Raw genomic sequence first — 23,282 nt, 5'->3', positions numbered from 1 at the left:
CCATTTAGACCATAAAGTAGACAAGGTCCCCTACTATCTCCACTCCCTTTCAATATAGTGCTGGAAGTACCAGCTGGAGCAAGAAGACAAGAGAGGGAAATTAAAGGGACACAAATAGGAAAATCAGAAGCCACAATATCCCTATTTGCAGATGGTATTACATTATACAGAAAAGATGCCAAAATTCCAAAAGAAAACTTCTAGAAACAATCAACAGTTTCAGTGAAGTTGTAGGATACAAAACCAACTTACAAGAATCAGTAGTCTCTCTCAACACCAACAAACACACTAGGAAAGACATCATGGCTATATTCCCATTCACAGTGGCCTCAGAAAATCTAGGAATAAATTTAAACGATGAGGTGAAAGACCTCTATGATGAAAACTTTAAAATCCCCAAAGACAGAGATTGACACTAAAGAGTGGAAAGACATGTCATGCTCATGGATTAGTATAAATAATATTGTGAAAATAATCATTCTAACAAGGCAGTTTTCAGATTGAATGCAATCCTGATCAAATCCCACTTCATGTTTTATTTTTGTTGTTTGTTTTTTTACAAAAATAGAAAGAAAATCCTAAACTTCATATAGAACTTCAGAAGACCCCAAATAGCCAGAGGTATGTGAGCAGAAGACCAATGCTGGAGGGATTGCAAGTCCAGATTTCAAAATATTACAGAGCTATAGTAATAAGAACAGTATGGTACTGGCACAGCAACAGACATATAGATGAATGGAACAAAATGGAAGATACCAAATATGAATGCACATAATTACATCCATCTGATATTTGACAATGAGGTCAAAAGCATGCACTGGAGAAGAGACAGAATCTTCAACAAGCGCTGCTGGTAAAATGGAGTGTTGACATGAAAAGAATGAACTTAGAAGAGTATCTGTCACCCTGCACAAAAATTAACTCCAAATGGATCAAACACCTCAATGTGAAATATGAAAGACTGAAAATGCTAGAAGAAAACATCCCCAGTACCCACATGATGGCTCACAACCACATGTAGCTTCATTCCTAGAGGATCTGATGCCCTCTTATGACTTTGAGGGCATCACACATATGGTGCACAGACATATATACAGACAAGATACTCCTACACACAAAATAACAAAAATAAAATCATTTTTAAAAGTTAATGGAGGGGACAGAAAGTCATGAGTTTAAGACAAAAAGAATCAGCTTGCCCTTGAGGACACTCCACCCCCTGAGAAGTCCTTCCCACTACCTGAGACTGCCAGGGGCTGGAAGATATGATACTCACATTCCAGGATATATCTCTAGTTGGACAAAAGAAATCAGGGAAGCAAGGAGGGGGAGACTTGGGAGTGAACCTTCAAGTTGGGAAGATTGGAATTTTCTGGTACCCAGGGACACAAACTAGGAACTAACTACTGTATCTTTTCAGAAAATACAAATATTTCACATCAAAGCTTGGTGCTGACAGTCCAGGGTTGTTGCCATTAGAAAGGACTTTGGTTTTCTTGGCTATGGTCCTACTGAGACCAGTGACAGAGCTATGTATTGGGTCTGATTATTAGGAATGATACTGGAGGTAAAAGTTTTGGGGAGGATGGCTGAGGCTCCCTATTGAGAAGACAAGAATATTGAGCAGGTCAACTAGAGGCTGAATAGGAAGAGTTGGGAGTTTGCCCTCTTGTAATGGTTTGAATGAAATTGTCCCCCATACTCTCAGCCATATAAACTCTTGGACCCCTGTTGGTGGCACTGTTTGGTGAGGCGTAGGAACCATGACCTCTTCAGGGAGATCATCACTGAAGTAAGCTCTTAGACTGATGATCCTTGCAGCATTTCCAGTTCAATCTCTCTGGTTTGTGCTTGCAGCTCAAAAGGTGAGCTCTTAGCTTCCTGCTCCTTGCCACAATGCCTGTAGCTTCTTGCTGAGCTTTGCTGCCATGATGGACCATAAACCCTAATAAATTACTTTCTCTATAAGTTGCCTTGACCATGGTGTTTTATCACAGCAACTGAAAAGGAACTAATACTTGCCTGGATGAAAACTGAGGGGGGAGGGCATGGGTTTATGGTGTAAACAAAAATTCAAATGTAACATCACCAGAGAGAATGGGAAGTTCCTGTTTCTTAGAAGGCCATCGTAGCTTCAAAATTGTAGTTGGAGTTATCCTGCCTAGCCCACAGTCAGGACAAATCTCTCTCACCCGCCAGGCCCATAGACGCTCAGAACCAACCAAGTAAACACACAGAAACTTACATTGTTTACAAACTGTATGGTCGTGGCAGGCTTCTTGTTATCTATTTCTTCTATCTTAAATTAACCCATTTCTATTAATCTATACTTTGCCACATGGCTTGTGGCTTATGGGTATCATGTCTTTTCTGTCATGGCCATAGCTGGCAGTGTCTCTCCATCCCACCCTTTACTTCCCAGAATTCTCTTCTCTCTTGTCCCGCCTATACTTCCTGCCTGGCCACTGGCCAAACAGCATTTTATTTATAAGAGTGATATCCATAGCACAAAATCCATGTCAACACCCATTAAATACCACCCAATGGAGGCTAGAAGTGTACCGAAGTAGGTGGGTACTGTGTGCCAAGCATAATAGCCCTGATTCCAACACCAGCACATCATATATACAGAAAATTCCCATCTATACTCCCATGTGTTAACTGAGCATGAGTCTGAAATGTCACATTTCTCCATCACAGGTGATAAATCTGAGCTTCTCCAGACAAAGCCCCTCCATGTCATTCTTGACTCCAGGATGGACCTGGATGGATGTGAATAAACAAGAACAGAATGACATTGCCAACCTAGGTGTTCACATTGATGGGTCTGTGTCATGGAATGAAACGGGACTCGGCAATTTATCTCTGTCCATGATGGAACAAAATTAACTCACTGGTAACATTCAGGTTGACTGGGTCACTTTGTTTTGCCCTCACTAGGTTCCAGATTCCACACTCAAAGGGTCATGTCTGAGTCCTCATGACACTGAGTAGAGTGAGAGTCCTGTTGCTCTCAGACAGCCCCAGCCTGTCACCTTCTGAGAGTCTCTGACCACTTATCCACCACAGGAGAGGTGATATCCTGAGTCTTGGATTCACATGTTAATGCTACTGAATCCTCACCCTCCACTGGGCTGTAGTTGTTGCTGTAGTTGTGTGTAACAGTGCTGTGCAGACAACAGAGAAGGGATTGCCCTATGAGGGACCTCTGACAATTACAAGGGTCTCTTTCTACTAGTGTTGTCCTCTTGTCTCCTTGCCAACTATAGTCTAGAGAAAATAAATGAGAAGGTAAATCACAGGCAGATACAGGTGGATCTGAGGGCTCAAAGATGATGGGGCCTCATGTTCTGTCTGGGAGAAACACAGACTTCTTCAGGTGTGAGCTGAGTGACAGAGCTTGATGGTAGACAGACTTAGGACAGCCATGCAACCCAAAGTGCTGTATCCCTCTAGAGTCACTGACCTCCCTGCTCATCCTGGGCCAATGCCCTCCTTAGGACAATGCTTGTTGTCTAAGGATGTCCTGTAGATAGATTGTGATGAGATTTCCCATGTTGCTTCCATGAGAAGCACCACAGCCTGTCCTCAGGACTTGATGTGTGAACAGAAATCTCACCCACAAGACTAAGAGCAGGCCTGCCTTTAGTCAGTGTGGTCCAGCTGGATCAGAACATGAACCATTCTGCTCAGATGTTTCATGATGGCTGACAAAAGCCACTGGTTCCCTAAGGACAAAGCATGAATCTAGGAACAGGAAGGGTCAGAGCAGGCTTGGAAACAGAACCACCTTTTTTCTCTTGAGTTCTAACACCCCTTCTCTCATAAATAAGGACCATGTAGACAGCTGTCTTGAGGTTCAGGTGGATACTGATTTTCTGACCTTTAGAAACCAGTTGCAATACCTTGCTGAAACTAGCCTGAAGGGCCAAATGTGTTTGACATGTGTGTAGGTTAGTTTGTGTCATGTGATACAAGTTAGAGACACCTGGAGATATTCAAGGAGTTGCCTCCATCAGCTTGGTCTGTGGGTAATCTAAGGAGCATTAACTTGGTTGTTGATTAATATGTGAGTGTCCAGTCCACTGCGGGTAGTGCCATTCCTAGGATGGTGATTCTAGCCTGAACAGGTAAGAGCAAACCATGGAGAGCAAGCCAGGAAATACCATTTCTTCATGGTCTCTGCCTCACTTCCCACAGGTTAGAATAATGATACAAACTGAAAACAACTGTAGAGAAAATCAATGAATCAAAAGATTATTCTTCAAAGTGATTAACAGTACTAACTACCTTTAATTAGATTAACTTTGTTTTTCAAAGATTAACATTGTTAGCACTAGAAGTGAAATTTGAGACCTTACTATCCACTCCTCAGAACACTAATAATTCCATGAGTATTGAACAGTTAGTGCCAACCACTGGGTAAACTAGATGAAGTAGAAAAATTCCCAGAAGCCCAGAACCTACAGATAATAGAAGCATGAAGAGACACAAAGCTGATTCCATGTATAACTCATAAGACTGAGTCACAAAAGATATCTAACAAAAGTGGACAGTTTTTAATGATGAAAACAGCCAAAGAAGGGGGTAGAAGATACATCAGAGCAGTAGAGGGCAAGTAGAAACACACAGCCAACTCCTTACTCAGTGAGGACACTGAGCTTTCCCTCCAAGATCAGGATCAACACAAGGATGCTGCTGGGGCCACTTCTGCTTGGTATTCCCTTAGGAATCCCAGACAGAACAACTAGGCAACACAAATAACTAAAAGGTGGGCAATTAATTGGCTGTAAAATATGTCTGCAGATGACATGAACTTATTTGGAGAAAATCTTAAGATTCCACAAAAGTTTCTGGAAATGATGGGCAAACACGCCCACCTGAGCTGTACTACTGTAAACTAATCTTGACCACAAACCATTAGATGTCCTGTTTTGTCATATGCACATAGACAGAAGTAGATGGGGTTATATAGGGATGGGGGGAGCAGGGTGGGCTTAGAAATGCTTTTCAAATGGACAATGGTGGTGACCAGATGACAATATGAATGTTCTGTATGCTTCAAAATGGCTAAAGTGAGACATCTCGAAAAAATGTATTATTAACAGGAAAAAGAATTGTGTGCAAGCTTGCACTGTGAATGCCACACTCAGGATAGAAACATGCCAGTTGTCCCTACACAATGCATTTGAATTCTGTGCATCAAAGAACTATGAGTCAAAACTATTTAGAAACCAGTTATGTCCACAGAGAAACATGGGCAGTTCCTTCTTCTGTCACTCTTCCTCACTTCACATGGGTGAGAGTCGTCTAGAGAGCATCGATGTTAGGTGTTCAATGTAAACTATTGGAACATATGAGAGGATGTTTACCTCAGTGTGAACACTGCATCTTTTAACAGGGGACTCAGAGCATAAAGAAGTTTGGGGGGATTGCTGAAATTAGTTCCCACAGATTTCGTTGATTATATATTTGATCCACAACCTATCAACCCTTTGTAATTGCACTTTCTTTATTGATGTCTTTATTTACCTTTGGAGACTAAGTCTCACTTTAAATCCTGGCCTGTCTTTGTACACACATTTATCACAAGACTACAGGCTTGAGTCACCATGCTGTCTGTACCTGAGTGGTAACTGACAATTTTTACTATGTAACTTTTCTCCATTTTGTACCTCACTGATTAAAAAAAAAATGCTATCACCCTGCTGTAGGATTAGAAGACAGGTCATTCATTCATTATGGCCAGGCTGACTGGGAGACTGGTCTTTGAAGTGACTGGGTTGGAGACCTCACAATTATACTCACTCTTATATCTCCTGACAGGATCTATACTGAGTCCACACTTTGTCGGGGACAGAGTCATCCTCTCTGTAAGCTGCAGACTCTGGTTATTGAAGATCCAGTGGATGGAGATTCCAGTGTCAGCTGAGAGGCAACTGAAAAGAACAGAGCTCTGTACTGTGACTGTGGTGTCAGAGACTCCCAGGAAGGGCTTTGTCACAGGCTCTATAAAGAAACAGAGGAGTGGACACAATGACATTAGTCCTTCAGAGATCTTAACCAGCCCCACCTATAGTTCACACTCAATAAAGCCTCCATGGTTGATAAGTTAGAACTGTGACTATAGTCAGTTTTGATCTTCCACCCAGAGCCTGTGAGATCCTGATATTGAATTTGCTGTGCCTCAGTTTCCCTATAATAGGACTCATGTCTATAAGTTAAGGTTAGATACGAGCAGTGACATGACTTTGGGATGGTAAGCTGTGAGCAGCTGTTATTCAACATCTGTTACTCTTTGCCTGCAGAAAAGGACTCCCTAGATTAGACTTCTGAGGATAAGGAGCTGCCTGGAGAACTGTCTCCTCTGTCCCTTCCTCTTGGGGACTATGATCTTCCTGTGAAGTCTCCTAAGCCCATCACAAGAGTTGACTTATGTCCTAGCACATGTCCACTGAGACTCAAGAGAAGGAGATACTCAGATGACCTATGAACTGCAGCTGTCATAGCAGTGCACAGCTGGCTCACCACTCTCTAGGACATGGAATTTGTACAATCAGTAAAGCCTTGTTCCCTGTCAGCTCTAACATGAAGTCAAATTCTAGCCTTGAAGAGATGCTGTCTAGGGTCAACAAAAGTTGAATCTACAACAGAAGTCTGAAGCCAGGGCTTCCTGATGCCCACAGGGTCTTGCTCAGGGCCATGTGCATGGTGACAAACAAAGAATCTGGACTGAGGCTGACTGACATGATTGGGCTGAGTTACCCAGAACACGTCCTCCTCTGCAGGTGGAGTTGGGTAAGGGATGCTGTTGTACTTCAGGTTGTCTCCACATAACACGTGTCCTGCACTAAATGCTTCAGCCCCAATGTTGGAATGCAATGTAAAGGGGAGGCAGGCATAGTCCACACCAGACAGTCCTGTGTGTACAAAGGGCTTTTAACCCCACCAGTACCCAGAGATCACAAAGAATCACTTACTGTGTATGTGTATGTGTATGTGCCTGCGTGTTTCTTGAGTTTCAAGCTGTATGTATATTTAAGGTTCGTAGGGTGTAGAATCCAGTGTCCTTCTGGGTGGCATTGTGGAGCAGCAGGGATCCTTTGGGGTACACAATCTCTTTACCACTGTGTGCAGGCCCCAGTATACTTCTATGAGTGGGTACTATATACCAGGAAATCTCATGGCTATTGACAATGGCTGTTCTTTTGTACCAGGAAAAGGCTCAAAGTTTCTCTTATTATGAACAAGTAGAAGAACGTTGGGTGGGACTGACTCAATAGTGAGCTTGGTGGTGGTGATAGGGTTCCTGCAGGCTACAAGGGAGGCTGGAAAGGAAAAGAGACAAACACATCAATACTGAGACCTTCGTCTTTGGAGAAAAGATGAGGCCCTATGGAGTGAGAAGCTTCGGTCCATCATTCAGTGAGGTGGATGGGAGTGTCTGTCCCACTCAGAGTAGGTAAGGAAAAGACTTTCAGGACCCTTGTGCACCTGACTGTCACATCCTCTGTGTACAACTCTTTCCCCAGGTGTCTCCCTGCTCACTGTCCTCACAGGCCCGCTCACACACAGAATATGTGCCTGTGCCTGTGTGTGTGTGTGTGTGTGTGTGTGTGTGCGCGCGCGCGCGCGCGCGCGCGCGCATGTGATGGGGGTGCATTCTCTCACTTCTTCCTCTAAGACCCCCAGTCTTCACATTCTGACCTCTTTCATCTCTTCCCTGTCTGGATGCAGCCCACCCATAACTTCCCTTAGAGATGGCTTCCTAGTCTGTCTTCCAGTCCACTAGAGCCGGGCCTTTGTTTGGAAAAACTAGTTTGGTCTTTCTGGAAGGTCCAGTGCCTGGACAGGCTCAGATGCAGGTTGGTGGTGAATGAATGAATGCCCCAGGGTCTTGCATGTCCCAGAGATTCTCATGTGTGGAGCTACTGACACTAGTTACAGCTCCTGCTCACAATAACTTATGCATGTGTAAGAGTTGGTGTGTAGGTGTGGGTGAATATGAGTATGTGTATTTGTGCAGGAGCAAGTGTATGCTATCCTGTGCTTATGGGTGAATGCAGATCACAGCACCTAGTTGGAGGTCAGGGGACAACTTGAGGGAACCTTTCCCATCATTCCATCTTAGGACATTCCAGGCAGTCTCTGAGCTCCCCTCCCCCAACACATCAGGCAGTGTTCTCCTCACCTAGGAGTAGGATCCTCTACCAGGGGCTGCACCCTTTGCAGGGAAGTACACAGTGGGCCTCTATGGTGGTTCCAGCCTCCCTGCCCTCTCTGTGGAGAACAGCATTTGCTCTAGCACTGTCTCCAACCAAGCTCTGCTGTCTTCCTCCTTGCAAGCTCAGCCTCCTCTGATGCAGTAGCCCTTCCCAAAGTGATGCTGACTGTTGTCAGGGATAATGTCCAAGGACCTTCTCTGACCCTTACACAATTAGACACTGCTGGTATCCCAATTGCCTTCTCTCTGTGTGAGTTTCAATACTCCAGGCCACACAGGGAGCAACAAGGTTGATAATCATCTCTGTGTTCTAGGGCAACAACAGCTCATCCTAGGACTGGCTTCTATGTTATTCTTCCAGTGTGTTCTCTTTGACACGGAATCCCAGCTGAGCACCTAGTCTGCCCTGTGTTAGCAATGCTCCGAGAAGGTGGGCTGTACTCCCCATAGGAAGGGAACAGAGATGTCTTTGAGGGCTAGAAAGGGACCAGCTGATTGATACTAAGAACAGAGAGGCATTCTCAGTGGAGCCTCCAGTCAGGGACATTAGCATAAGGCCCTGGAGCACCTGTGTGAGGAGTTTCATATGGGGGTGAAGCAAGAGGTGACTTGTGTCCTAGAGAGAGGGTGGTGGCTCCATCAAGCTAGGAATGGTTCCAAGAGACCTGTGCCTATGGTCTCTCCATGTCTTTCTAGGGATGCAGCTATTGTCTGTCTAGGTGTCTTCCCCATTGGATGTGCCAGAAATCTGGGGAGGTAACACAGGATCCTTTGGTTGAACAGTATGTTTACAACACAGGAAGAAGCCAGTAGGTCTGAGAAAGCTGTCAGTGACTCCAGGTGTATAGGGACACAGGTGGAAGCCAGGCTACAAGTTAAGTTCATGGCTCTTGTGAATACTTTTCTAGATGATGATTCTGTGTCCTTCTATGGCCACCTAATGATTACTAGAGGAACTGCATCTCATTTCTGGGAGCTTTCCAAATCAGCACCTCTGTTACTGCTTGCCTGAAGGAGAAAATTCAAGAGCTGGACACCAGAGGACAATCACTCACAATCACTTGTGTCTTCTGACCCTCCATGTAGGGAACCTAATCTTCCAGTGCGGTCTCATGTGTCCATCAGGACAGTTAGTTAATGAATTGGGCACCTGACCAACTATATGCTCCCTACCCAGTCTCTGAAGATATCCAGATGAGAACCCAACCATGGCTCTCATAGAAGTACACTGGCTGCTTCCACATATCAATAAAGCCTTGTTTCCTGACAGCTCTAACAGGTAGTAAAACTCAAATAGTGACAGCAAGCTCCCCAGTGCCATCTGGCACCTAGCCAGGGACAGAGATTTCCAGACAGGGCTTTCTGGTGCTCTCTGTGAGGAGCCCATGGCTTCGTCAGCCAGCCTGACCCACACAGAGTCTTTCTTGAGGATATGTGCATGGTGAGAGCTCCAAGTGTCTGGGCTGCAGCTGACATCCTGGGTCTGAGTTTATCCAGCACAGGACATCCTCTGTGCAGGTAAAGACAGGTGAGGGGTTCTGACCAATTGTAGTTTGTCGACCCCATGTGTGTGTTGCAGTAAGAACCCAAACCCCAGAATTGCAAGGACACAATTCTGGGAAGTGAGGAGCAGACACAGCCCAGTCCTGACAGTTCAGTGTATGAAGGATAAGCTATACCCAGCAGCTGGAGGCCATAGTGAGTCACTTACTGTTTCATGTAGTTTCACGTGTGTTGTTTCAATTTTCAAATCTTTGTTTGAAGTTTCTAAGGTGTACAATCCTGCATCTTCCACAGTGACATCATGAAGCAGCAGGGATCCATTGGTGTACACCATTGCTTTTCTGCTGTGGGCAGGCCTTCAGGTGATGGAATTCATGGCTCTGATGTATTATGCCATTTTAAACATCTGGAAGCTAGACACTCCTTTGTACCAGGAAAAGGTTCTCACATCTTCTGGCAGATTATGAACAAGGAAAAGAATGCTTTCTCCTTCAGCAGCATTCTGTGGCACTGGTTCGATCATGAGAGGATTGCAACATGTAGAAAGGGAGGCTGGAAGGAAAAAGAGAAAAAGCCATTCCATGAGATCAATTTTGCTTGGTGGAAAGATGTCGACCTCCATCCTGAGCTGATAAATTCATTACTCAGCCTAGAGATGCAGGCATGGGTACATCTATCTCACTTTGTGGAGGTCAGCAACATGACCTCCATTCCTTTAGGGCCCCTATATGTGGAACTTCCTAAATAGAATTCTCTCATCTGGTGACTTCCTCTAATGCATGAGATGAGCCTCAGTAGGCTGAGCTAACTCTGACATTTAGTCTGAATTAATTTCCATCAAGTTCCTCTTTGATACATGGGGAGTCAGATGATACAGTCTGATCCATGGTCATTGGTCTCCACATGTGTGTCCTGCACTAAGTGCTCAAACCCCAAGATGGGGACACAGTATAGAGGAGAGGGAGGCATGACAGTCTTGTGTGACTAAGCCACATCTGACCCAGAACAGTCATAGATAATTGTGATAATTGTGTTTGTGGTCTAACAAATAAAGCTTGCCTGGAAATCAGAGGGCAGAGATAGCCACTAGTTAACCACAGAAGCCAGGCAGTGGTGGCACACACCTTTAATCCCAGCATTTGGGAGGAAGAGACAGAAAGATCAGGAGTCCAAGACCACCCTGGGCTACATGAGATCGATCCAGTCTGAAAGAGAAACAGAGCCAGGTGGTGGAGGCTCATGCCTTTAATCTTAGCACTGGGGATCTCGTGCCTTTGATCCTAGTACTTGGAAGGCACACACCTTTAACCCCAGCACTAGAGAGGTGTAGACAGGAAGTGATATGGCTGGGCTGAGAGAGGCATATAAGGCAAGAGGAGACAGGAGCTCACCTATCACCCCCTTTCAGCCTGAGGAACTGGTGAGGTAAGAAGTAGCTCTGGCTTGCTCCATTGTCTCTCTGATATTTCAACATTTACCCCTATATCTGACTGTGAGATTTTAATTATTAAGACCAATTAGAATTTGTGCTACAGAGAAGTACTTATTCTCCACCAGGAGTTGCACATGCACTAAGCCTACTTTCAGATCTGTACTTAGAGACCTTAGAGTGTAAAATCTGGTGTCTTTCCAGGTGACATTCTGGAGCATCAGGGATCCATTGATGTACACAGTCTCTTGACCACTGTGTGCTGGGCCCAGCAGACTTGAATTCTTGGCTATTATATGTCGGGAAATCTTGTGGTTCTTTAATACAATCAAACCTTTGTACCAGAAAAGGACTTGAAGATTCCCTGGGAGATTGTGAACCACTAGAAGAACACTTGCTCCTTCTGCAACTCTGGGCGGCACTGATTCAATAGTGGGCTGGGGAGGGGTGGAAGGGCAACCATATGTCAAAGAAGAGGCTAGAAGAGAAGACAGAGATCAATCAATATGGAGACATTTATATTTGACTAAGATGGAATGCTGTGTCCTCTGCAGGTGTGTCCATTGCTCAGCCTAAGTGTGCAAGTGTCTCCCTGCCCTACTGGGTGGAGGTCAGCACAGGGTCTCCATGTTCTCAGTGTCCCTGCATATGTCATTTTCTCTGTATGGCACTCTCCACTCAGGTGGCAACATGGCCCCAGCTCACTGCACTCACATTCAGAGTAGATTGGTGTTGGAGTGATGCCTCCCTGACCTCTTCTACACACTATGCATCTTCACTCTGACTACTTTTGTTGCTGTTCTGTTCCTCTTGTGGTTCCAATCACCACTTAACATTCCTTTAAGCTTTCTTTACTGGATTGTCTTCAAGTCCATTTGGAATAGGGTTTTGTAAAGAAACACTTTTTGGAAGGCGTGCTACATAGAAAAGGTTCTGACACCCATGGAGAGTGAATGAATAAATGAATGAATGAATATGAGAGTGAGCAACCAATATTCCAAGGTCCAGTATATCCAAGATTGTATTTATGATACTCTCAGCTTTGTGGCTGATGCATATCCCAGTTTGATTTAACTTTTTACATCTAATTCCATTTCATGTGTGTGTGATGCTCTGCCTGTGTGTGTGAATGAATGCAGGTGTGAACACATGTCCATTCCTACATAGATTTTAATATGGCCAGAGTGCATGCCGTATCTGTGGGGCAGATGACAACATCCCTGTGCCCCAATGTCCAACAGCTCACCCAGGGCTAATCTCTGCTGTGACCCAGTCTTTGCCCTGTCTGTACCAAATAAGGGGACTTGGTCTTTTCTATGAATCCTTTGGATGCAGAAAGTCCACTGAGCACCAAGTAATCCCCATGTCCTCAATGGTCTGGGAAGGTGGTTTTGCTCAGCCAGAAGGTGACAGATGTCTTCGAGAGCTGGAAAGGGACTATCTGAATGATGCCAAGGGAAAGACACTTATCCTTTACCACTAGTCTTCATTTACATTTGCTGACCCAGAACAGATATCCAGGAGCAGAAGTATCAGGAGATCCATGTTCTGTATGTGGAGAAGGTCACCTGTGTCCTGGAGACTTGTGGATTCAGCCTGCTATGAATGGTTACAGAGGAAAACTTGAATTCCAGCCTTCCCTAATGGCTGAGATGCAGTTCAGTTCTGCTCATAGCCTCTGCCCTTTGCTTGGTAATTCCTCTGTTGTCACCCTCCTTCCTCCAAGCAAAATGCTAGAAGAGAGGAGGCTGAACAGGGCCGCTAGCATATAGTGTTCTCAGAAACAGAAAGCAGCCAGTAAGTCAGGGTGGTCTTGTGGGAGGGACCTCCAGGTCTGTTGGGACAAGGATGGAAACATGAAGTTACTCTCCTCCTCTCCAGTGTCTGACTGTGGATTATGTGTCTTGATCCTGCCCCCTGGTGATTTCCAGAGGAACTGCAGCTCATGGCTGGGAGCTGTTCCAATCAGCAGAATCTGTTACCATTCCTCTACAGGAAGGAATTCCCTGAGCTGGATCCCAGAGGATAAGTACTTGCCAGGTGGACCTGTGTCCACTGTTCTTCACTTTGGGGCACTTGACCCTCCTGTGAGGTCTCATAAGCCCATGAGGACAGTTAGCTGATGACCTGGGAACCAGTTCAGCTCTGCTATCCATGCTGAGTCTCAGGAGGGGTACCCAGGTGACCTAGCTTGAATGTGGCTCTCATGACAATGCACCCATTGGTTTCACAGACTATGAAATATGGGTGAAAAGCCCAAAACTACTGGCCTGTTCCATAGGAAGTAAGAGTCCAAACTTGGCAAAATACTCCCCAAGGTCACTTACAGTCAAGTCTGAGACAGAAATCTGAAGCCAGGCCTTCCTAGTGTTCACAATACTGTGAAGATACCAAGATCTGTCTGATATCAACAGGGTCTTTCTCTGAACCATGTTCATAATGAAAACTCCAAAAGAACTGACTGAGTCTAATGCTCCTTGAACTGTGTTACCATTTCACATCACATCACACACACACACACACACACACACACACACACACACACACCATCCTTTCTGAGGTTAGGAGATGACATAGTAGTCTGACTTATGGCAGTGTGTCTCCACACTGTTCTGCACTAAGTGCTCTAAACACAAGAGGACCCAGTATGGAAAGAGGTATGCAAATCATTCAGGACAGTCCTGTGTGACTACGCCCCACCCAGCACTGGATGGTCACAGAAAATCACTTACTGTCCACCTGGACTTACATGTGCAGTACTTCAGCTTTCAGATCCCTGGTCACAGTTTGTAGAGTGTACAATCCGGCGTCTTTGGAGGTGATGTTCTGGAGCAGCAGGGATCCGTTGTTGTACACTATCTCTCTACTACCATGTTCAGGACCCAGCATATTGAATTTGTGGTTATTATGTGTTGGGCAATCTCAAGTTTCTTGAACACAATAATCCCTTTATACCAGAAAAAGGCTAGAAGATTCTGTGGGAGATTATGAACAAGTAAAAGAACACTTGACCCTTCTGCAACGCTGGGTGGCACTGATTCAATAGTGGGCTGGGCAGAGGTGAGATGATGCCCACAGTTCAAAAGGGAGGCTAGAAGGGAAGAGAGTGATTTCCATCATTATTAGGACCTTTGATTTTGGCTAAGATGAGGCCCTGTGTCCTGAGCAGGTGTGTCCTTTGCTCAGACTAGGTGTGTGGGTGAGTGTCTCCTTGTCCTACTGAGGACACAAGCTAGATGTCCTCAGTGTCCCTACACTTGTCATTTCCTCTGTATGGCACTCTCTACTCAGGTGTTAACACAGCCCTGGCTCACTACTCTAAGACCCCTGTTTACATTCATTGTAGATTGGTGTTGGGGGAAGTCTCCCTGGCTTCTTTCCCTGCAAACCTGACACCTGACTCTCTGTTGTTTGTTTTTTCTTCTTGTGGTTCCACTCAACATCTGACTTCACCTTCTAGCTTTCTTTCGTCCAGTCCACTAGGACTAGGGAGTTGTGAGAACATGGATTCATCTTGTAATTTTTTTTAAAGAAATTATGTCTAGGAAAACTCAAATACCTGTGAAGAGTGCATGAATGAATTTTGTTGCCCATGGATTTACTTAAAATATTTATGGTTTTGGAATGCAGCATTTAATTTTTCCACTTGCTTTGACTTTTTTACATTCATTTATATTTGTCTGTGAGTTTGTACTCAAGGGCATGTTTCAGGGTGTGTGGATTAGTGCTGGACACAGTACCTAGATTGAGGTCGAAGGACTTGTGTTCACTAATCTCAGCTTGTCAGATAATGAAGCAAAATCTTGTATCTACTGACACATGTCACTAAGCAACACCAACTTGATTTTATTCCTCTGGGGTGCCAAGCTGAGAACCTAAGTTTTCAGATTATTGTGGACATGCTGATTAAATTTTGGTAAGAACAATCCCCCCTCCCCCCGCCCACTTACTTTATCAGATTCACCAAGAATAAGAATAAGTTTCCTGCTGCCGAGCCTCTGTCTTACCCTGTGTCTTCTCCCCTACAAACCCCAAGACTCCTCCTCTCAGGACCTGTTCCCCTTAGGAGACTCCACACAGTAGGTCAATATTCTCTCACACACCATCAACTCATGGTCTCCTTACCATGGTCAGGAGCCCCAGAGAGTCAGTGACCCTTTGCAGAGGGATAAAAGGAAATTCCCTGGTCTCTGTGGCTTGATCTGTCCTCCTTCTGTTGGCATATCTTCTCCTGAACCCTGATACCCTTCCCTCATCTGAACTAAGTCTTTTTCCAAGGCAATGGTATCTCTCAGAATTCAATGGGCTGTGGGGGTTCTCTATTCAAAACAGTGCTCTGCCCCATTACTGTCAGTGCTGTCCCATATCCCTCTCCACTTCTCTCTTTATGTCTCAGTCCTCGAGACCACACAGTGATCCAAAGGGCTTATGAGCATCTCTGTGCCCTGAGAGAACAGCAGCTCACCCTGGTGCTCTGTCTTCTGCTGTGTCCTGGCCCTGGGTCTGTCAGCACCAAAAAGGGAGCTCCTGCACTCCCTGTGGAACACAAAACCCCCTGCTATTGATATCACTCTGTGTAAATAAAATGCTGATTGGCCAGTAGCCAGGCAGTAAGTATAGGTGGGAGAAGCAGAGAAGAGAATTCTGGGAACAGGAAGGGGAGGGAGAGAGATTGCAAGCCACTGCCATGAGAAGTGAGATGTAAGGTACTGGTAAGCCATGAGCCACGTGGCAAAGTATAGATTAATAGAAATGGGCTAAATATAAGAGTAAGAGCTAGACAACAGTAGGCCTGAGCTAATGGCCAAGCAGTTTAAATAATATAAATGTCTGTGTATTTATTTTATAAATGGGCTGTCTAGCAGGGCTTGGTGGGGGCTGGAGAGAATATCTCCAACTACAAATGGCGCCCAACGTGGGGCAAGAGTTTCCACCTAAAACCTGAGAAAAAAGATTCTAAAACGGAGCTAAAAACAGCTTCCTACTTGTCTCTCTCAAGTTAGCAGCAGCCTGCCGGTTTGAGCTACTATGGCGGGTTCCTGGCATGTGCATCTGACCTGCAGTGTGGCGGGAATGAGGAGTCTACAAGCGGCACTTTTCTCTGCTGCATGGTAGATTTAGCCTTTGATAGTTTTTTTAAAAAAAAAAAGGTTTCTGGGCTATGCACTGCTTTGATAGAACTGCTTCTGATAGTTGATGGTACACATGGCTCCAGACCCAGAGCTGGTGGTAAACTGTACCACCGCCATGTTGGGAAGCTGAGGTGGGCGGAGCCAGCAGCCACAGCAGCGTTTCAGTCTTACAAAGATGGATATTACACAGAGAATCTGGTTTATGTTGTCTTTGGGATTTTTAACTACAGAAAAAAATTAGATCATAAAAGCTGTTGAGTTAAACAAATATGTAAATTTTAAAGGTACCTTGACTTCAAAATTTGGATATAAGGATATGTTGCTTTGAAAAAGAGTCTCTGCTTTTGTTTCCACAGAAAGCCAGAGGCTATGGATTTGTTCCAGATTAAGATACATCAGGTTTGATCAGCCAAGACCACCTGAAAGGTCTCTGATGACACCATGGCTTAGTTGATCTGACATCCAGAATGGTTTCAAGGCAACTGGCTCAGAGGTTTACCCTCACGGACTACTCTGTAATCCTAAAATTTTCTTTATGTCCCCATAAAATACAGCGTCCCCCTCCAGCAGGAAGTAGTAAGAGAAACTACGCCCAAATTCCCAGCTGGTTTTGGAGATGAAATTGACTCACTCCTTTTCTAAACCCAAACACATTGTTTAAAAAACGGTTAAATAGCTTCTTGTGTCCCAAATCAAAAGAGCCCTCTGATATGGGACATAGAAAAACCACTATTTTATTTAAAACAGGTTGATTATAAATACAACCTCTTTCTAAAAAAAAGGGGGGGAATATAATATAGATATAACAAGATAAAAGGGTAGATTAAGAAACTTACTTCTAAAGAACAACTTGTTTAAAATGTTTTACATTGGTATAGATTTTAGTCTATTGATTCAAACTTAAAGTTAATTTTGTAATACTGTATACATATTTCTACTAGTGTTTAAGGTATTATGTTTGTATAGCTCATTTAAAATTATAATGGATAATTAAAAATAGATTAATAATTGGTCATCTATGATAATCATACCCGTAACCATGTTAGTTAAGTCTTCTAGGTATACACAGAGATATTTCAGATAGACAGGTAATCTTCAAATACTTCAAAGGTCTACAAAATATGACATTTAAAATATTTTTAAAATTTAGACTTTCTAGACAATGAGACATGTCTGCTCCTGGCAGTACCAAGTTACTTCAGAAAGGAGGATGGACATTAAAGACACTTCATATGGAGTTCATCTTCACCTTGGCAAAAATAGCCATTTGGACAAGAAACTGTTCTTACCTGGACTGCTTGATCAACTGGACGTACAGGACCCATAGAAAGATGACCACTAAACTTTGCTTGACAAAATGGTCCTTTTGGTTCCTGCTTTGCAGAGGAAACTGCCAGACATTCTACATGACACTGAGAAAAATGACCGAAAAACCCTAGCCCTGTGGGCTAAAGACAAATGCCCCAACTTTACAAAGAAATATTAGATGACTATCCAGGCTGCCAACTGTCTCTGTCTACCTTACAAGACTCCCAAAAGTTGCTTGCATCCTTCTCTCAGTTCTCAGGTAATATTATATCCTTCTGAGGTCTTTGATATGGTTAAAGACTAGATAGTTATAATTTCCTCAATTATGATAAAAGATAAATTAGATATAAAACCTTAGACTTACAAATATAAGATAGATAGGATATCTTCTTTAATATTATAACTGTAATTCTTGCTTGATAATTGTTTTGTTATATGTAATTTTACTATAGAAAAGTTAAAACCTTCCTTTAAAAAAAAAGAAAAAGAAAAATGCTGTGGATATCACTCTGTGTAAATAAAATGCTGATTGACCAATAGCCAGGCAAAAAGTATAGATGGGAGAAACAGAAAAGAAAATTCTGAGAACAGAAAGGGGAGGGAGAGAGATTACAAGCCACTGCCATAAAAAGCGAGATATAAGGTACTGGTAAGCCATGAGCCACGTGACAACGTATAGATTAATAAAAATGGGCTAAATATAAGAGTAAGAGCTAGACAACGGTAGGCCTGAGCTAATGAAACAGTTTAAATAATATAAATGTCTGTATATTTATTTTATAAATGGGCTATCTAACAGGGCTTGGCGGGGGCTGGAAAGAAGGTCTCCAACTACAAACCCCCTGGGCACTCAGTCTGCCCTGTGTTCTCAATGCTCTGAAAAGATGGAATATCCTCTTAGCAGGAAGGTGACACTTGTCTGTGAGGCTTCAAAGAGACCAGCTGAGTGATGCCTGGGGAAGGGGACAGATCCATTCTCACTACAGTCATCACTCAGGGTCTTGCTCAGGGAGAAATCTGTCTGGACAGAGGCTGATATCCTAGGCTGAGTTACCCACCATGCATCCACCTGTGTGCAAGGATTCTGATCTACTGCAGTTATTCTCCACTATGTGTGTCCTGCACTAAATGCTCAAACCCCAACATGGGAACACATGCAGAGGGGAAGTAGGCACAGGCTAGATTTGACATTTCCATGTGTGTCCAGTGGAATGAACCCCACTCAGCACCCAGAGTTCACAAAGAATCACTTACTGTGCACGTGAAGGTATGTTGTTACTAATACAACTCCTACTTGTGCATTTATAGTTCAAAAGGTATAGAATCCTGTGTCCTTCTGAGTGACATTGTTGATCTGTAAGGATCCACTCCTCAGAGTGGGTAAGGCTTCCCATGGTAGACAAAAATATCTGGCATACCAGGTTGAAGGAGAGCCTAGCTCCTCCCCATTGTATCAAGGCTGAGCAAGGTATCCCACCACAGGGAATGGGCTCCAAAAAGCCAGTTCATGCACCTGGGATAAGTCCTGGTCCTGCTGCCAGGGACCCCACAAACAGATCAAGCCACACAACTGTCATCCACATTCAGCAGATCTAGTTCAGTCCCATGCAGGTTCCCAAGCTGTCAGTCCAGAGTCAGTGAGCTCCAACTAGCACTGGTCAGCTGTCTCTGTGGGTTTCCCCATCATGATCTTAACCCCTTCTTCTCCTCCTCCTCCTCCTCCTCCTTTTTCTTTAAATGCCAAATGCCATTTATTGAAGGAGGGAGGAGGTCTTAAATACAGGCTTACAGCACAATGGGAACCCCAGTGGGCAGAAGTTCGCTGCTGTTTTTTTGTTTTGTTTTGTTTTGGTTTTGGTTTTGGTTTTGGTTTTGGATTTTTTTGGAGCTGAGGATCGAACCCAAGCCTTGTGCTTGCTAGGCCAGTGCTATACAACTGAGCTAAATCCCCAACCCCACTTCTGATGTTTTACAATCTTGCATCTAAGCTGTTAACACCCAATATGCTGGATACACAGACAAGGAACTTCCCTTAAGCATTCAGAAGGGTGGAATCTTGCAGGGAATTAGCATTGGGATGATATTATGGTCAAGGTCAGCAAACAATGCAATAGTTACCCAAAATAGGAGCCAGGGACCTACAGGTCCCCTCCTATTACTAAAAAAAAATGAGCTTCTGACTTAGGTTGCGTGGGACGTCAGCATGTCACCTTACCCATCATGGAGACACCTGTCCAGGCCACACAGGCATTCTGTCTTAGGTTGGTGAGTACACCCCAGGAATTATCCATCTCTGAATACTCATTATCATACAGGCTCAATCATGTGAGAGCTGCAGAGTTAACTGTTGCCAAAGATCTCTAAGTGATGCTGGTGCCCACCCTCCTTGATGGAGCAACATGACCTCTATTCCCTCAGAGCCTATTACTTCTTCAGTATGGATTTCTGCACTCAAGTTCTGCTGACTCCCACAAAGTGTTCTCATACCCCTCTTCACATAGTGTATTTGGTGTGAGGAGCAATGCTTCTCTGACTTCCTCTTCCAGGGGATTCTCACTCTGAATTTTTTTTTCTCTATTCCCTCTCTGCTTCCAGTCAAGCCTTGACTTCATCTTCTGGATGCTCTGATATAAGGTCCACTTGAAGCAGGGCTTTGTGGGGAACAGATTAGTGTGACCTCGTTGGAAGGTTTACTTCCTGGAAAACCTCCAGGCACCATGGAGAAAGGAAGGAAAGAAGGAAGGAAGGAAGGAAGGAAGGAAGGAAGGAAGGAAGGAAGGAAGGAAGGAAGGAGACGTGTGTCTCCATGGGTTTATCTACATAGTTCCCAGGTTTGGAGCAAATGACAATTATTATACTCAAGTGTGATTTTTAAATGTTTTACATTTGCTTCTATACTATATGTCTGTCTGTGCAGGCACCTGTCTCAGTGTGTGCAGGTGCAAGAGACAGCACCTGTGTTGAGGGCAGAGAAGATCCTGCAGGAGTCTGTTCTCCCCATCCACCTTGTGGGAGCTGAGGACAGAATTCAGGTTGCCATGTCTCCCCACACTGAGCCATCTCCCTGGCTCACTCCTGTTTGATATCTATCTGGAGAGTCACACTGTCATGGTTGGGGACATCAGGCTTCAGAACACTGCAGCCAATGTGACTCACTTTGAACGGGGAGTGTCTGAAGCTTCTCTCTTCTCCTCATCACCTCCTGTCCCCTGAGAGACTCAGGCTACTGAGCTCTGTCCTTCACTGTACCTTCTGCACCATGACTGAAACAGAAACCTTGAGTCTCCTCTGCAGCTTCTTTCATCTCTAGGGAACTCCATCCTGCCTCTGCATTTCCTACCCCAACACAGTCAGAGAGTGGGTACACTTACCAGTGAGCAGAAGACCCTGCCAGGGGGTGCAGCCCTTACAGGGAATCACAGAGTACACCTCCATCTCTCTTCTCTTGGTGCAGAGAAGTGTTCCAGCTCCAACACTGTCCCCAGGCTCTGCTGTCCTTCCTCCTTCTGAAATGAGCAGCCTCCCGGGCTGGAACACTTTCCAGAATTCAATAGGCTCTTGCTGGTGGAGACACTGCTCTGTCCCTTCCTCTCACAGTGCTTTGTCACATCCCTCTCAACTTTTGTCCCTTTACATTTCTCCTCCAAGCAACACATTGAGCAATAATACTGATAAGCATCCCCATGCCCTCAGAGAACAACGGCTCATCCCAGGGCTGACGTCTGCTGTGTCTTGACCTTGGGTCTATCAGCATCCAAGAAGGAGCCTCCATCCGACCTATGTATCCTTGTGACACACAGAACCAGCTGAGCACCCAGTCTGCCTTGTGTCCTCAATTCTCTAGGAAGGTGGGATTTACTCCTGGCAGAAAGTGACAGAGATGTTTGTGAAGGCTGGATAGGTACCAGCTGAGTGGTCAATAGAGATGAGAATCAACTCTTTATTACTAATGTCACCACATAAGTTATCATCCAGTAGAGAGGCCCAGGAGCAGTTGTGTGAAGAGTTTTGTGTCCTCAGTGTTGGGAAAGAGGTGACTGTGTCCTGGAAAAAACTGTGGGCTCCCAATTTCTATGGAAGATTCCAAGGCAACTGCTTGCCTGTGGATCTCTGCATCTGCCTCTATAAGGATGAAGGCTCTATGATGACAATTAGGGTCTTCACAAATCTGATTACAGAAGGCCAGTTCAGGCACACTCTCCACTATTGCTAGGCATCATAGCTGAGTCTGGGGTCATCCATGTGGATTCCTGGGGCTTTCCCTGGCACTAGGTTTCTCCCAAACACATAATGGCCCCTGTATCAAGATATCTCTTTCATTGCTCTCTGTGTCCATCCCTCCCCCAACTCGGCCATACAGATTCCTCATGTTCCCATCCCCCATCCTCTCTTTACTACCCCCCCACACCCGAAGCCTCCTGTTTGCCCAGGAGATCTCATCTGTTTCCCCTTTCCAAGGCAATCCATGGGTCCCTCTTAGAGCCCTCCTTGTTTTCTAGCTTCTCTAGGGGCTGTGGATTGTAGCCTGGTTATCCTTTGCTTTACATCTAATATCCACTTATGAATGACTCCATGTCATGTTTGTGTTTCTGAGTCTGGGTTACCTCACTGGGAATGATTTTGTCTAGTTCCATCCATTTGCCTGCAAATTTCATGATATCATTGTTTTTATTGCTGAGTAACACCTCATTGTATAAATATACCAAATTTTCTTTCTCCATTCTTTGCTGGAGCGGCATCTCAGTTGTTTCCAGGCTCTGGAAATTATGAATAATGCTGATATAAACATAGTTGAGCAAGTGTCCTTGTAGTATGATTGAGCATACTTTGGGAATATGCCCAAGAGTGGTATTGCTGGGTCTTGAGGTAGATTAATTGCCAATTTTTTGAGAAATTGCCATAATGATTTCCAGAGTGGCTGTACATGTTTGCACTCTGATCAGTAGTGGAGGAGTATTCCCTTAATCCACATTCTCTACAACATAAGCTGTCATCAGTATTTCTGATCTTAGCCATTCTGACATGTGTAAGATGGTATCTCAGTGTTGTTTTGATTTGCATTTCCCTGATGACTAAGGTTGTTGAGCAATTCCTGGAATGTCTTTCAGCCATGAGATTCTTCTGTTGAGAATTCTTTGTTTAGCTCTGTAGCCCATTTTTAATTGGATTATTTGGTAGTTTGATGTCTGGTTTCTTGAATTCTTTATATATTTTGGAGATCAGCCATCTGTCAAATGTGGAGTTGGGGAAGATCTTTTCCCAACATGTAGGCTGGCTTTTGTCTTATTTACTGTGACCTTTGCCTTACAGAAGCTTTTCAGTTTCAGAAGGTCCCATTTATTAATTGTCAATCTCAGTGTCTGTGCTGCTGGTGTTATATTCAGGAAGGAGTCTCCGGTGCCAATGCATTCAAGAATACTTCCTACTTTCTCTGCTATCAGGTTTGGTGTAACTGGGTGTTTGTTGAGATCATTCCTCCACTTGAACTTGAGTTTTGTGCATGGTGATAGATATGAATCTAATTGTATTCTTCTACATGTTGACATCCAATTATGCCAGCACCATTTGTTTAAGATGTTTTCTTTTTTTCATTGTACAGTTTTGGCTTCTTTGTCAAAAATCAGGTATTTATAGGTGTGTGGATTTATGTCAGGGTCTTTTATTCTATTCCACTGATCCATGTGTC

The 23,282-nt window shown here is 44.3% G+C and overlaps 1 pseudogene; it reads right to left on the bottom strand.

The window, feature by feature from the left end:
* Positions 1–5,728: 5,728 nt before the first annotated feature.
* LOC118576495 lies at positions 5,729–21,034 on the bottom strand (annotated as a pseudogene).
* Positions 21,035–23,282: the final 2,248 nt, after the last annotated feature.

Source organism: Onychomys torridus, unplaced genomic scaffold, assembly GCF_903995425.1.
Source record: "Onychomys torridus unplaced genomic scaffold, mOncTor1.1, whole genome shotgun sequence".
In the NCBI taxonomy this organism is placed as follows: domain Eukaryota; kingdom Metazoa; phylum Chordata; class Mammalia; order Rodentia; family Cricetidae; genus Onychomys; species Onychomys torridus.
Note: the sequence above shows the minus strand (reverse complement) of the source record. Positions and strands in the feature narration are given on the sequence as shown.